The sequence below is a fragment of the Octopus sinensis genome, linkage group LG1 (assembly GCF_006345805.1).
Source record: "Octopus sinensis linkage group LG1, ASM634580v1, whole genome shotgun sequence".
Classification (NCBI taxonomy): domain Eukaryota; kingdom Metazoa; phylum Mollusca; class Cephalopoda; order Octopoda; family Octopodidae; genus Octopus; species Octopus sinensis.
The window spans coordinates 143,543,809-143,561,113 of NC_042997.1; positions in this window are offsets into that span (position 1 = coordinate 143,543,809).

The following is a 17,305-nucleotide window of genomic DNA, read 5'->3' on the forward strand; positions in this document are numbered from 1 at the left end:
CTCAAAATGACCGAAACCGGTACTGAAATGTTCACTATAAAATTATTTTAGCATTTTCTATTTTTGACTTGTTTTTTCCAAAACAGAAAAATAGCTTTTAGCCACAACATAGATACTTGCGCCAACAAAAAACACCAAACTTCAAGAATTTTCCCCCTCTACTACCAATTTAGGGAACGATACAACCTCGAGACAACGAATAAGTAAAGAAAATCTCTTTATTACAAATACAAGCCACTTCTTAACGGTCTACGACAAACAATTAATATACCTCACGTTTAGAATAAAAGAAAAAAATATATATATACACACAAAATACTACACTCAATAGAATCCATTACTAATCAGCCCCTTCATAGCTATATTTACATTCATATTCTCCCTTCTCTGTTTTTTCTTCTTCTTCTTCTTCCTCTTCTTCTTCATCATCATCGTTATCATCATCATCGGCATCATCATCATCGCCCACCATCATCACCACCATCTTCTCCTTCTCCTCCTTCTTCTTCTTCTTCTTCTTCATCATCATCGTTATCATCATCATCGTCGTCATAATCTCACCACCATCACCATCATCGTCATCTTTTCTCCCTCTCCTTCTCCTCTCTTCTTCTTCCTTCTTCTTCTTCTTCTCCCTCTCCACCCCCTACCCCTTAAGTTTGTCACTAATGTTTTTTAGTATAACACCTACGCTAATTCTATAAAGAAGCCTGTCAATATAAATATTCTCCTGAATTGAACTGAGACTGCCAGCCCGCCACTGACCATTCAAAATACGACCATCAGGGCACTCCCAGATTCTCCACCCCCCCCTCTTCCTCACCAGCCTTCTCTCTACTACCCTACAAGTGCAACAAGGGAGTCAGAGAAAGGCAGAATGCCACTTAAATCTGAACACTACTATAGAAATATTCTTTTAAAAAAACTTTTCTTTAATTTTTCTAAATTTAATTATTTAATCGTTACAGTTGAAAAGGTCTCAAAATGACCGAAACCGGTACTGAAATGTTCACTATAAAATTATTTTAGCATTTTCTATTTTTTACTTGTTTTTTTTCATATATATATATATTATATATATATATATATATATATATATATTATATATATATATATGTATATATACATATATATATATATATATATATATATGTATATATACATATATATATATATATAATATATATATATATATGTATATATATACATATATATATATCTATATATATATAATGTATATATATACATATATATATATATATATATATATAATATGTATATATATACATATATATATATAATATATGTATATATATACATATATATTATATATGTATATTATATACATATATAGATATATGTAATATATATACATATATATATATATATATACATAATATATATATATATGTATATATATAACACTATATATATATATATGTATATATATACATATATATATATATGTATATATATACATATATATATATATTATACATATATATATATATATGTATATATATACATATATATATATATGTATATATATACATATATATATATATATATGTATATATATACATATATATATATATAGTATGTATATATATACATATATATATATATCTATATACATATCTATATATATATACATATATTATATTATACATATATATATAATACATATATTAATATATATATATATATACATATATATATATATATATATATATATTATCGATATATATATATATTATACATTATATATATATATATATATATACATATATATATATAATGTATATATATATATATATGTACACATATATATATGTACACACATATATATATGTACACACATATATATATATATATATATGTACACATATATATATGTACACATATATATATATATATATGTACACATAATATATGTACACATATATATATATATATATGTAAACACATATATATGTGTACACATATATATATATATATATATGTACACATATATATGTGTACACACATATATATATATATATGTACACATATATATGTGTACCATATATATATATATATGTACACATATATATTGTACACATATATATATATATATATGTACACATATATATATATATATTGTACATATATATATGTACACACATATATATATAATATGTACACATATATATATGTACACCATATATATATATATATATATATATACACATATATATATATATATATATATATATATATATATATATATATATATATATATATATATAACTTAGAAAGGTTTTGGCCAGTATTGGCCCAGGCCATGTCTAACTTAATAGCCCACCTGGCGAAGTCTTTCAGTTCAGGATTTGGGCACCAAGGCCCATTCGAGCAGAGAGTTATTGTTTGCGGAGACATATCCGGGTGTGGGTGGTTTGTCCGGTACTGTTTGAAGGAATTTGTCCAAAGACTTCTTGAATTTTTGTGTGGTCATTTTCTTTTTTTGACGTGTCCTGGTGTAATGTTGAAGAGAGCAGGTCCAAATGAGGTGAAATAGTTGTGCCGTATTGTCGTTATGTGATGCGATTTAGATTTTGTTGTGGACGGATGGAACGTGGTCCAAGCCTTGGATGCATTTTGAAGGTGATGCCAACATCATTCGGACAGTGCTGATGGAATATTTCCACATCATACAGATAATGTAGCGTTCACGGCGTCGTTGGAGTGAATACAATTTCAGCTTCTCTAGTCTACCCCAGTAGTCAAGGTCTGACATGCCATCTATCTTTTTTGTGATTGACCTTTGGGGAGCTTCAATTCTCATAATATTTTGTTTGTGTAGGGAGACCACAGTGGACAGCAGTATTCAAGGTGGGGTCGGGCAAAAGTGGAGAAAGAGAAGGTAATAGCGTGGGAATCTCTCGACTGGAAGGTTCTGAGAATCCAGGAACACATTCTGCGGGCCATGTCAACTTTGCTGCTTATATGTGTAGCCCAGCTTATGTTGTTGTCCACTGTTACTACTCCCAGGTCTCTGATGTTGTTGGATGCCATGAGAATTTCTCCAGAAGGAAGAGAGTATGGGAGTTTCAGAGCGTCCTCCTTTCCAAAGTGGATCAGTTCGAATTTGTCTTCATTTAGCAACATGTTATTCTTTTCCGCCCATTGACAACAGCCAGTAGGTCTGACTGAAGGTTTATTCGGTCATCCACGCCATTGATGACCTTCTGGAGCTTGGAATCATCAGCGAAGGTTCTGATGTTGCTGTGTTTGATGGTGTCAGTAATATCATTTATGTAGATGATGAAGAGAAGTGGCCCAACACAAATCCTTAAATCCTTAAAAATGTTTTAGCCCGAAGGCCGCGGCCATGCTGGGGCACCACCGCTGAATGAGCTACACACTAGTTTGTGAATCCACCTCTGATACGTGGCACTGATCAACAAGGAGTTCGATGCTGCTGGCCCCCATCCGTGTCTCCTGTCGTGAGGTAGGTTCATCTGGGACTCCCAACAAGAAGAGATCCAGTTTAGTTTTAAAGAAACCCACATCCACACCATGTAAGTCTCTCAGGCATTTAGGGAGGATGTTAAAGAGCTGTGGTCCTCTGAAACCCAAGCTGTTGCAGTATCTGGACCTGTATTTTGATGGTGATGTTGGATTCCTTGGCACCACGCAGCAGCGCCCCGTTCTGCGGTTGGAGTAACTTTGAATGCCAAAGTTTGGGACAAGACCCTCCAGGATTTTCCAGATGTATATCACTGCATATCTCTCCCCCCCTCCGCTCCAGGGAGAAGAGGTTTAATACCTTCAGTCTTTCCCAGTAGCTGACATTTTGCATTGAGACGATTTCTTTGTGTAGCTTCTCTGAGTTGCTTCGAGTTCTGCTGTTTGTTTTATATTGTGTGGTGACCAAAGTTGGGAGCAGTAGTCCAAGCGGCTGAGGACAAATGTTTTCCATAGGACCATCATGTCTCCTTCTTCTTTTGTTCTGAAAGTTCGGAGAATCCATCCAGCTAGCCGTCTGCATTTTATCACCAGATTAGCAATATGCATTTGGAAAGATGCATCATTGCTCATGTCAATGCCCAGGTCACGCACTGATTTTGACTCAGGGATTGCAATTCTTCCTGGGCCAGTGTATCCAGTCTTCACGTCATTTACCTTTGTGTGCCAGTAGCGCAGGGCCTGGACTTACCTGCATTAAACTGCATGTTGTTGTCCCTCCCATATATGTACACATATATATATGTACACAACACATATATATCTATATATATATATATATATATATATATATATATAGAATGTACACATATATATATGTACACACACACACACACATATATATATATATATATATTTACAGTACACAATATATATGTACAGATATATATATTACACATATATATTATATGTACACATATATATATATGTACACACATATATATATATGTACACATATATATATATATGTACACACATATATATGTACACATATATATATGTACACATATATATATATGTACATATATATATACACATATATATATATGTACCCATATGTATATATGTACATATATATATATATGTACACATATATATATGTACACATATATATATATATGTACACATATATATATATATATGTACACATATATATATATATGTACACATATATATATGTACACATATATATGTACACATATATATATATGTACACATATATATATGTACACATAAATATATATGTACACATATATATATGTACACACATATATATATGATGCATATATATTTATGTATTGTAATTTAATTGTTGATTTTGAATTGATAAAAGGTTTTTTTTCTAATATTTTATATATATATTTATTTGTGTGAAATTTGATTTATTATTTCTAAATTGAATTTTTTCCTTGTAAGTTTGGATTTTATTCCCTCAATTAATAAATATATTCATATATATATATATATATATATATATATATATATATATATATATATATATATATATATATATATGCATATATATATGTCTTTATATATGTGTATGTATATGTATATGCATATATATATATATATATATAATATATATTATATATATATATTATATATATATATGGATATATATATATTTATCTATTTATATACATATACATACAGGCATGTATAGATACGCACACGCCTGCGCACGCACACACACACATTCCTTGTTAGCTTTTCAATGCTTCCTACATAAAGTATGCCAACAGGAACTTAACTATTGTGTTTTTCCCGCAGATGGCGTCTTCGATTTATTTATTCCCTAAACTATTCCGTACCATAGTCTACTACACTGTAATCAAATAAATGCAACACGCTTCATAACACACAGATATGCAGATTAATGTACTAATCTCTCTGGCTGAATAAATTGCTGAAGTTAACAGCTTTTCTCGATAATTCCATCTGAACTTGATAATAATTGAAGTCATGTTACCATGGCAATTGCAACACGAATTTGCCCAGCTTACTGTAAATTTCACTGCATCATCATCATCATCGTCATGATCACCCTCCCCACCTCGTCGTTGGAGTCGTCGTCATTGTCATCATTCCTTTGGTCTTGATGAGTGGATGCAACACATGCATTGTATTTATGGAAATGTATTAGTGTTAATGGTATTTGCGGCATGCTGGTTGTAGTGGTGTTATTGTTATCGATGGTGATGATGATAATGATGATGATGATTATGATTATGATGTTGGTGATGACGATAATGACGACGACGATGATGATATTGTTGTTGATGATAGTGATAATGATGACGCCGCCGATGATAACGATGACGATAATGGTGGTGATTATGATGATGACGACGATGATTATGATAAATATGATGATGATTACGATGATGATGAAGATAATGATGACGACGACGATGATGATGTCAACGACGCTGACAATGACGCTGACAATGATGATGATAATGTCGATTACGATAACGATGATGATGCTAATGTTTGTGTGAATGATGATGAATGAATGATGACAACGATGACAATGTTTTAGTGATACAAACACACATGTGGACACGCAATGTATATGATATACTTTGTGAACTACTATTCGTGTGCGAACGCCTCCCTTGCCACAAAAATGCAGGCGTGGCTACGAGCATACGTGACTGGGTGGTTAGAAGTTTGCATCTCAACCAACATGGTTCCGGGTTCAGTCCCACTGCGTCTCACACTTGGGCAAGTGTCTATTATAACCCTGAGCCGACCAAAGCCATATGAGTGAATTTAGTAGACGGAAACTGAAAGAAGCCAGTCTGATATATATATATTATATATATATATATATATATATATATATATATATATATATATATATATATATATAAGACCGTTATTTAAAATAATGATCATATCGAGTGGCCAGTATGGGGAAAAAAATTCTTATAGGTAATCATTATTATTAAAATTATAATGAAGAGTATCAAATGGGATACCACCATGCTAGATATAGCAGTCTAAACCTGATTCTAAAATCACATCAAGTATTCACACAGCCCCGGTGAAAAGATAAATGAAGAAATAAACTATCAAGAGATTAATGGATAATCTCAGATCGCTATTTCTGGCTATGCATTAATATGCTCTACCTCATCAGTGAGATATACCAACATTAGTACATAATTGCAAATATATATATACATACAACATACGAATACTGTGCTGTATGAAAACATGATGTAGTCTTAGAGTCAGTTTTGACTGCTGTATCTAGCATGGTGGTATCCGTTTTGATACCCTTAATTATAATTTTATATTTGGCACCTAAAAAAACAAAAAAACAAAACAAAAAATATCGATTTCATAATTCAATGGAAAATTGTAACTTTTGCACTTCTTACAAAATTAACAATAAATTCTGTAGATTATGCCTAGAAGAAAACAATAAAATAATGAATATGAAAGGGAACCTAGTAAATATGAGGAATGAAAAAGTTTTTTCATGTAAACCCGTGACTAATCTAAAAAAAAAAGTAGTGGTGATTCCAAAACGAAGGTGCGCGTGGGTATGTATGTGAGAGTGTGTATGTGCGTGTGGAAGGGTGGTGGTGACATTGACGTGTGCATGTGTAAGTGTGCGGATGATGGTGTAGGTGCTGGGAAGTGGTCAGTGCTAGTGTGTGCAGGGTGGTGTGTGATGTGGTGTGGTATGGTGGTGTGTGGCGTGGTGGTGTGTGGCGTGGTGGTGTGGTGGTGTGTGGTGTGGTGGTGTGTGGTGTGGTGTGGTCGTGTTGGGGTGTGGGGGAGGCGAGAGTGGTGGAAGCAAGGATGGGGTATAAGAGATGGGGTGTGGGTGGGAATGGATATATAGGGATGGTGGGTCTGGAATGTGTAGGAGTGGGGTAACGAGAGAGGAGGTGACGATGAAGGGAGAGGGTGGAAAAGGTGGGTAGGTGCGAAGAGAGAAAGTAAGTACCAGAGCAAGAGAGGAGAGGTGGGTGGGAGGAAGTAGGTGCGAGAGGAAGAGAGGAGGAGAGTTGAACCCATATGGCGCAAAGGAGCGAAGAAAGAAGATTAATCCCTGCTCACGGCGAAGACGGGAGTCCGGATGACTCCTGTGCAAGGACAATCCGAACACAGACAGGTGTTGTAAAGAGTGACCGGTAGAGCAGAAATGGCGCGAGACCGGGGTGTCGTTGCCGAGTCGGATGTCTCGGAGGTGTTCTATGAACCGGTTAGCCAAGCGACGTCCCGTTTGACCGATGTATAGAGAAAGACAGAGAAGTGCAGGTGAAGGAGTCAGTGATATGATAGGGTCGATGATGAGTGCCTGTGAGGAGGGTGGTGTTGAAGAGGTAAGGAGAAGTGCAGCAGCGTGGGCGGGAGCAGGGGAACGAGCCGGGTTGGGAGGCTGGAAGAACCTGTGAACCAAGGGAAGAAGCTGTTGACCAAGACGTCTCGTAGGTTGAGAGCTCGTTTGAAGGAGGGGATGGGTCGGTTAGGGAAGATGTGTGAGGTGGAAGGGTCGGACTCGAGTCGCCGGAAGGCTAGGACAATTGTGCGTCGGAGAGGTAGGGTGGTGGGGTGGTAGGTGAGGGGAAACGGGAGACGGGTGACGGCAGAGCGGGTGCGGGGGGGGGAAGAGCAGATGCACGGTCCACGGAACGTGCTCTGGCAAGGGCGGTGTGGATAGTGGTGAGAGGATATCCACGTAGGATGAAGTGGCGAGCCAAGAGTTGAGACTGAGTCTGAAAGTCATGGTTGTCACTGCAGAGCCTGCGTAGAGGGAGGAATTGGGAATAGGGGATGGAAAGCTTGGTGTGTTTAGGGTGAGAGGAGGAGAAGTTGAGGTATGAGTGTGAGTCTAATTCAAATTACGATAAAATTAACAAAGTTTGCTTTAGAAGCGTTGAGATGGAAATAATTTTATTCTCACACGCAAAATATACGTAGTTTATCCTGTTCATGCTATATTATTAACTCTGTCTGGCGTTTGAGAATAAAATTATTTCCCTATCTATCTATCTATCTATCTATCTATCTATCTATCTATCTATCTATCTATCTATCTATCTATCTATCTATCTATCTATCTATCTATCTACCTACCTACCTACCTACCTACCTACCTACCTACCTACCTACCTACCTACCTATCTATCTATCTATCTATCTATCTATCTATCTATCTATCTAGCTGTCTGTCTGTCTGTCTGTCTATCTATCTCGTGAAGTATATTTGCCACCTAAATGTGGCGGACCTATTGGAGATGATGCTACTGTTTATAGTCACAGGACGACATCTCCTCCAGGTGGCTAACGACATACTGTCTGTGTCTGATCAGTATTTGCGAAGGGAAATCATCGTTCCTATCTCTAGCCTTACGTGATACACACAGACCCGGGTTTCGTGATAGGTAACCCGTCATCAGCGTGTGACAATCACTAGCTAGCGATGAGAACTCATTTCAAATGTAAAATACTATATGCTTTTACCAGTGACAAACTGTCGCTGATCTCGAAAAAGGAGAAACAAGCAATAATAAATCTCTGAGTGAGACGTAAACAGTAACAGCATGCACTTACTTTAATGTAATATAAATTCATTTCTAATTGTTAAATGGGAATACTTTGCATATACATATATCTATGTGTGCATGTTAGCTGGCAGATATATTTGCACGTATGTATGGAAGAATATATGGGTATATATAACATATACCTAAGTGTCATGTTATACTTTCCACTACACATATATATATACATTTTTATAATTTTTATAATTTTTGCAATTTTTATAAACTTTATGAATTAATTCTATAATTTATCTTAATAACTAAGTTTTATAATTTTATAATTATTCTTATAATTATTTTTATTAAAATGTTTATAATATTTATTAAAGGTGCATCAGCATGGCCGCAGCTCTGAGCTGAAACTTAAAAAAAAAAGAAAAAATAAATTTTTATAATTTTTGTAATTTTTATAACGTATATATGTTTTTTTATAATGTATATATGTACGTATCTAAACTTATATGGCCATATATACATTCAGGCCTATATGTAAACATTATTTACGAGCATAAGTATACTATGTCCAAGTATTCCATGTATAAGGTTATATACAATGGTATTGATGTGTATGGGTTTGTAAATGTTAGTATATATATTTGTATGTATACGTACATATTTATCCATGTTTTTCTATGTACAAAGTCGTTTGTATATGTATATATGGTTGTATGGGTACGTATAAGGTATGTAAGAAACATAATTTTAAGTGTACATAACCATCTACATATGATGTCAATCTATTTACTTTTTATTATAAAAAATATGACCCCATTTTCCCCTTAATTGTTATCTCCCCTACACTACATAAATATCTAACTTTATTTTTTTAGCTTTCTCTACAATTATAAACAACCCTTTTTGATATTATTAAACATAATTTTTCTTTACCGCTCCATAGATAATTATATACGTTTTGTAGTGGATAGAGTAAGTAAATTCCCTCTCATCTTCAATAGTTTGTATTTTTTATTTTTATTTCTATTTTTTATTAACCATCCTTTAGTATCTACCTCTTCAAATATTTTTCTAAAATGTTGACTAGATAATACATTCCGTAATATTACACTTATTTTTTTCTATAAAAGTTAGACTTATTATTTACAATAAACAATTTAATTATAAATTTTATAAACCTGTAACTATTAATGATTACTATTAAACATTTTTTTTCTAATTACTGATTAACTGACGGTTAAATATAAATCTTAGTCCCTTGTATTTGAAATTCTTTATTTGCTTTACTTCCTTATTTGGGTTTTCCTTTTGCCTTAAAATACAGCCTCACCAGTTATTTACTGCTTTTATGGGAGTTTAAAGTAGCTCATATATAGAAATTTATGGAGAGAATGTTAGCCTTTAATATTTCATTATTATTATATATATCAGTACCCAAGTTTTATTTTTTAGTCTTGTTTAAATGGACATGACTCCAAGAACAATAACACATTGCAAAATGATTAATTACACCATACCTATGTAATTTTAGTTTTTTCAGCTACCGAGAGTACTCTATGACAACTCAGATTCTTAAATATGAATTTCTTGTCATTCTGTTATGAAACAATTGTATAGCGACACGAATAAACAAAATTATCATCCATATTAACATCTAATCTTCTCCATTTATGTAAGTATGAACAATCTGGTTGAACTCTGTTTAATAAGTTAAATCATATACTTAATACTTACACACACACATTTATATACAGTACAGTATATATATATATATATATATATATATATATATATATATATATATATATATATATATATATATATATATATATATATTATATATATATATATATATATATATGTGTGTGTGTGTGTGTGTTTGTATGTGTGTGTGTGTGTGTGTGTCTGATCACCGTGACCGACCAGGCTATCAAATGTTCCTACACATCGCTGGTCACAATGCGTTTCGCATTGTTTTAGCCTTCAAATGACGCCACCCCGCTGGCTAAGCGAGCAGGCCAACAGAAGAAAGAGTGAAAGGAAGTTGCGGCGAAAGAGTACAACAGGGGTCGCCACCGACCCTTGTCGGAGCCTCGTGGAGCTTTAGGTGTTTTCGCTCAATAAACACTCACAAAGCCCGGTCTGGGAATCGAAGCCGTATCGTATGACCGCGAGTCCACTGCCCTAACCACTGGGCCATTGCGCCTCCACACACACACACACACACACACACACATATATATATATATATACGTACATATATATACATAAATACATTATACACACACACACATATATATACATACATATATATATAAATGCATTATATATATGTGTGTATATATATACACATATACACATACATACACATACATATATATATAAATACATTATGTATATATAATAATAATAATAATAATAATAATAATAATAATAATAATAATAATGAGTATGGTGAAGTAGTATTTCATGAATTTTAATTTACAGTTTGATTTAAATACAGCTTAATATTGATCTACATATGTTTCCACTGCATCAGTTAGTAACTGTTGCATTTGACACTAAACTTTTTCACTGATTTGTTCAACAGCAAAACTAATTAAAATTAGTTCTTCCTGTCTCATAATCTTTCTTACTGATCAATTAGCTTTGAAGTGTTTCATTGAAAAATATATAGTTGAAACGTAACGACAATATATCTCAGTTGCCACTCGCTATAATGTATGATGACTGTAGCAAAAATGGCTTTCTTTCTCGTACACTCCACCTGATTTATTTTAGGTGCTCATGGAGATAATGCAGCGCGTAACCGTAGACTCTATCCAGTCCTTCGCGCTCTCGGCCATGTCAAAATATCAAAGACGTAACAGATGGAAGACGAGAAAACTGTACAGTAGAAGCTCGCAGTACGAGAGCCCCATTATACGAATAATTTGCACTACAAGCCGAGACGAGTGCCAATTTTTGTCTTGAAGTACGAGCGGAAATCCGCAGTATGAGCACACGAATCGTCCCATCTTTAAGGTAATTCAGTTAATAAAACCAATTTACACATTTATTTTGCATTCTCTTTTTTATAATTGTCATTTTACTTGTAACTACACCTTTTCTGTTTTAAGACCCATAAAAAAATTATTTTTGAGTGTTTTTTGTGGGCTGGAACGGATTAATTATATTTTAGTTAATTTCAATGACGAGCTTGATCATGGAACCAATTAAACTCGTACTGCGAGGTATCACTGTATTTATCTCACCCAGTGGTTCTCAACCATTTATTTTCACCCATTGATGCCTTTAATTCATATTTTACTCGGATGGATCCTCATAGTCATTCAATGTTTAAAAAATCCTATTATATATTTAGTATCAAATATTAGGAATTACATTAAAAAATTGTTTAAATATTTTGTGTATTGTGGACCCAATTCATTGCATGTAAATTCTAACAAAACCTTACATGGACACCCCACCCACAACCCAAGGGTCATATGGATCTCGGTTGAGAACCACTGATCTAACCTCAGGATTTCTGAACGGTGTGTTGCAGATTTTCAAAAATATTAATTAGGCTTTTAAGAAGATCTATTCTACTACTTGAGCGACATGAAAAATGTGTCACGATTATCATTAATAAAGAGTGGTGGATTGGCAGAATCGTTTGGGCGTCGGACAAAATGCCTTGAGATATTTTTTTGCGCTCTGAGTTCAAATCCCACCGAAGGTAGCTTTGTATTTTTATCCCTTCGAAAGTCGATGTAATAAAAAAAAAAACAACAAAATATGTAAAGTTCTGGGATTGATATATTAGGCTATTTCCTCTTCCCACTTTAAGGGAAGGCGCAATGACCCAGTGGTTAGGGCAGCGAACTCGCGGTCGTAAGATCGCGGTTTCGATTCCCAGACCGGGCGTTGTGAGTGTTTATTGAGCAAAAACACCTAAAGCTCCACGAAGCTCCGACAGCGGGGTGATGGCGAACCCTGCTGTACTCTTTCACCACAACTTTCTCTCACTCTTTCTTCCTGTTTCTGTTGTACCTGTATTTCAAAGGGCCAGCCTTGTCACACTCTGTGTCACACTGAATCTCTCCGAGAACTACGTTAAGGGTACACGTATCTGTGGAGTGCTCAGCCATTTACACGTTGATTTCACGAACAGGCAGTTCCGTTCATCGGATCAACTGGAACCCTCGTCGTCGTAACCGACGGAGTGCCACGATGTTTAAGGCCTTGTGTCTATGTTAGAAACAATTATCATTATTAATAAAACGAAGGTGGCGAAATGGAAGAACAGTTACCCTATCAGACAAAATGCATAGCGGCATTTCTTACTGCTCTTTATATTCTGAGTCCAAATTTCGCTGAGGTCGACTTTGCTTCTCATCCTTTTAGGATTGATAAAATAAGTACCAGTTGAACATTAGGGTCAATGTAATCGACATCCTCTCCTCAAAATTGCTGGTCCTATACCAAAATTAGGAAGAATCTACTATAATACTCTTGTTTTTCTCCGTCACAACATACGAATGAGAAAGGAAGGGGTGATAGATGAATAAGGAAGGAAGGGGTGATGGCAAACTGGTAATGGGAGTGTTTCAACTCTGTGTTAGTATATGTATATGTAAAAGGGAAGTATGTGAAAGTTTGTGTGTGTGTGTGTGTTTACATCTCAAAAGACAACCACTAGATAACATTGACAAGTGTATTAATTTGATTTACCATCCATATCTATATATAAAATAAAACCTTTTTGACGGCACGGGGTCAGCTAGTTATGATTAATAAAACGAAATACGTAGTTTCTATTCTTTTCTAATTCTAAAACTGTATTTGACTTCAGTATGTCAATAAGTAATAGTGATTAAGAACCACTGGTGAATCAAGGTTTACATAAAGTTGACCTTTATATCATCAATACCGTCACAGGGTTTTTGTATAGATGGAGCAACGCTATTCGTTTGATCAGTGTCCTCTGGAGAATACTGCCGCTGCGACTGTTTACAAACCATCAAGCAGATAACCACTATATGTATCTAGAGGCCGTTCCATTTGCAAACTATGCATTATTTGTAAACGTACTCTATAGATGTTCAGTTCTGCAAATGTCTAATAACTATATACCAAATATATAGCAGGAATAAATTAAAATAAATTATATAACGATTCACAGTTACTCGACCTGCTACAAATAGTAATCAATAATTTTGTAACAAAAAAAAAAAGATGGTTAGAATAACTTTGATCGATAGCTGTGTTTGATCAGAGTTGAAGCGGGCCTAAACAACCCAACAGCAATGGGTCAGAGTTTAAGTTTACGCAAAATAAAATATTTCCAGATTAAAATTCTCAGTTTAAGAAACTGAGAATTTAAAATCTTCCTGTGGAGTAGAATTGTTGTGTTTTTATCACTGCTTACGATAATGTTTCCTATTTGGGCAGTGGATTGACAGAATCGTTAGAGCTACAGAAAATAACGCTTTGTGGAATTTGATTCGGTTCCTTCCGTTCTGAGTTCATATTCTGCTGAGGTCCACTTTACCTTTCATTCTTTTGGCATTAATATAAAGTACCAGTCAAGCACTAACGCCGATATAACTGTTCGCAAATTATTGTCCTTGTAGCTAAATTAAATGCAAAATATTTTATATTTGGAAGATAGGACCGGTATATGTCATAAGGTAATAACATTTAATTGACTCTCTGACAGCGGCTCTGAGTTTGAGAGCGACAACGGCCCTCAATCCAATTGGACTCAGCATGTTCTCAAAGGATATCAAAGGTTGTGTTAATGATCGAGATTTCAATTTAATTAATTACCAGCACGTTACTGCAATTATCAACCCTAAAATGGAAGAAAGGCGAATTGATAAACGGAATCAAGTATATATCGTAAGATATTTAAGCAAGATGTTTTACAACTTCTACCATCTACCGCCCTTTAAGGCATGGGTTTCTCACAAACGCTGTTACACTTTAAATTTGCGAAAAGAATGGAACTAATATAATAGACCATAGCAAAAGCACAGTTTTTTTTAAAACCGAGAGCCAAAGGCTCAATTCTCCTTGTAGCCAACTCTCTGAATAAATTCAGAACGACTTTGTTAATGATATTAGAAACCTGATGTCCAAAAATTTCTTCTACATATACAACACCGACATTCTGAACACTGATTGCCCCAAAAACTCCTATAATCAGCACTAACTTACATTAACCTACAAGCACCTGCATTTCATTTAATTATTTAATTAAACTTAATATTTGTTTAATTTAGAGTGTATTGTCCAAGGTGACCCCTCCTGCTTCGGAAAGGCTTCGGAAATAAAGGTTCTGGAAAATCGATGTTGCAACTGTGTTTAGAAATATGAAGAATAATACAAATTAATATTTTATATTTGGAAGATAGGACTGGTATATGTTATAAGGCAATAACATTTAACTGGCTCTCAGATAACGGCTCTCAGATTGAGGGCGACAACAGCCCTTAATCCAGTTGGGCTCAGCATGTTCTCAAAGGATTGTTTGTTGTGAAGGTAGGCATGATATATATATATATATATATATACAGTAAAAGCAATTAAGATTCAAGTGAGTTCTGTTGAATTCACATGAATGCGGTACTTAACTTAGATGCACCAGAAATCTATATGGTATTAACCATAAGATAATGCGGGGTGATTATAAACAAGAAAAAAGCAACAAAAATGGATCAATATTTCGGTACAATTGTTTCGTACGAAGACCACCTTTATTAAGGCTGCAAATATTGCAGCAAATACAAGTGACCCGTACTCATCAGCCGAAAAAACATCTGAGTTCTCAAAACATCTAAGGGGGTGAGGCTACACTCCTGAAACATCAGGGATAGTTCTATAAAAATCGGATTTAGATAATAAACGGACTTCCAAAGTTCTTAATGTTGCACAGTCATATAACAGGCTTTAAAAAAGTATTTAAAAAAAACCTCTTAGTTTCACAGAAAATGAAGATGTAAATCCATCCATAATGAAGTAGGTTTCAATTCTGGAGATATGAGGAGAGATTTCATACTCACAGACGATGTATTTATCCATAATTAGTCCATAATAAAGTGGGTTTCCTGATGTATGATGGTATGCTGGTTGCATTTCTGATCATTTCTCAAAACTGCTATGTTAGAATTCCATTTAGTTGAAGGAAATTTAGTGGAGCGTAGAGGCAATCACTCACATAGGGTATAATGGGGTAACTGAGAGGAAAAGGGGTTGTAAATATCCAACTACGCAGAATAGTTTATTTCAGTGGAGACAAACTGACTGGGTCAGAATTTGCAAGAATCTAAGAATTTTAAAAGGAATGCTATTCTTGACCAGTATACCGTTGTTAATTGCTATATAAAGAGGGCACGGGAAGGTAAAGGCGGGTCAAAGGTTGTCACTATAGGAAAAAGCATTAACAGTTTTCAGTGCAACACTAGAAAGGAGGTCATTTAATTAATTTCTTTATTTATTAATGTTACTACTTATACATTGGCAGACTTTGGGACTACATCTAGGGGTCAAAAGAAAGAATTGAGAGTATTGTTTTTCATAATGAAAAATCGTTATATTATTTCTATGGGATTATCTTTAATTTACTTATAGTATATAAAAGAATTACGAAGTTTTATTAACTTATTTGCTTTAAGTTGGTTTACCTAAATTAGAAAAAAATTAGATTAAATTAATTTAAATTATCTATATAGTCTATTAGAATGAAAGTTTATATATATATATATATATATCATCCGAAGTGTACCGTATTATATATTCATTACGGTCGATCTTACCAATCGGTTTCGCGCCAGGGATTCACCGGAGTGTTACGTAAAGACGCTAACGTTTCTACCAGCTCGCCACCTTTGTGTGACACACACACCCACCCACACACACACACACACGCGTATATGCGTGTGTGTGTGCTTGCGTGAAGAAAAGTTGTAATAAATGATGCAACTAGAGCTAATTAGGTACGACTCGACAGGCAAAATAATTAACTGCGGTAGGATTTGAACATAGAACTTAAAAATCCGTAACTAAATATTGCAAGTTATTGTGTCCGCCGCTCCAACGTTTTTTTTTTTACGTCCAATTCCCTCAACCTTTTAAGTTATTAATTTTATTTTTTTGAAATGTAAACTTTTTCACATTTAAAAAATAAAACTATTTCGGTTTAAAGGCCGGAAAGATAACCGTTATAAGGTAACAATGAAATATCACCAAACAGAGATATAATTGTTTTTAGTCTAGAGACTTGCGACTTC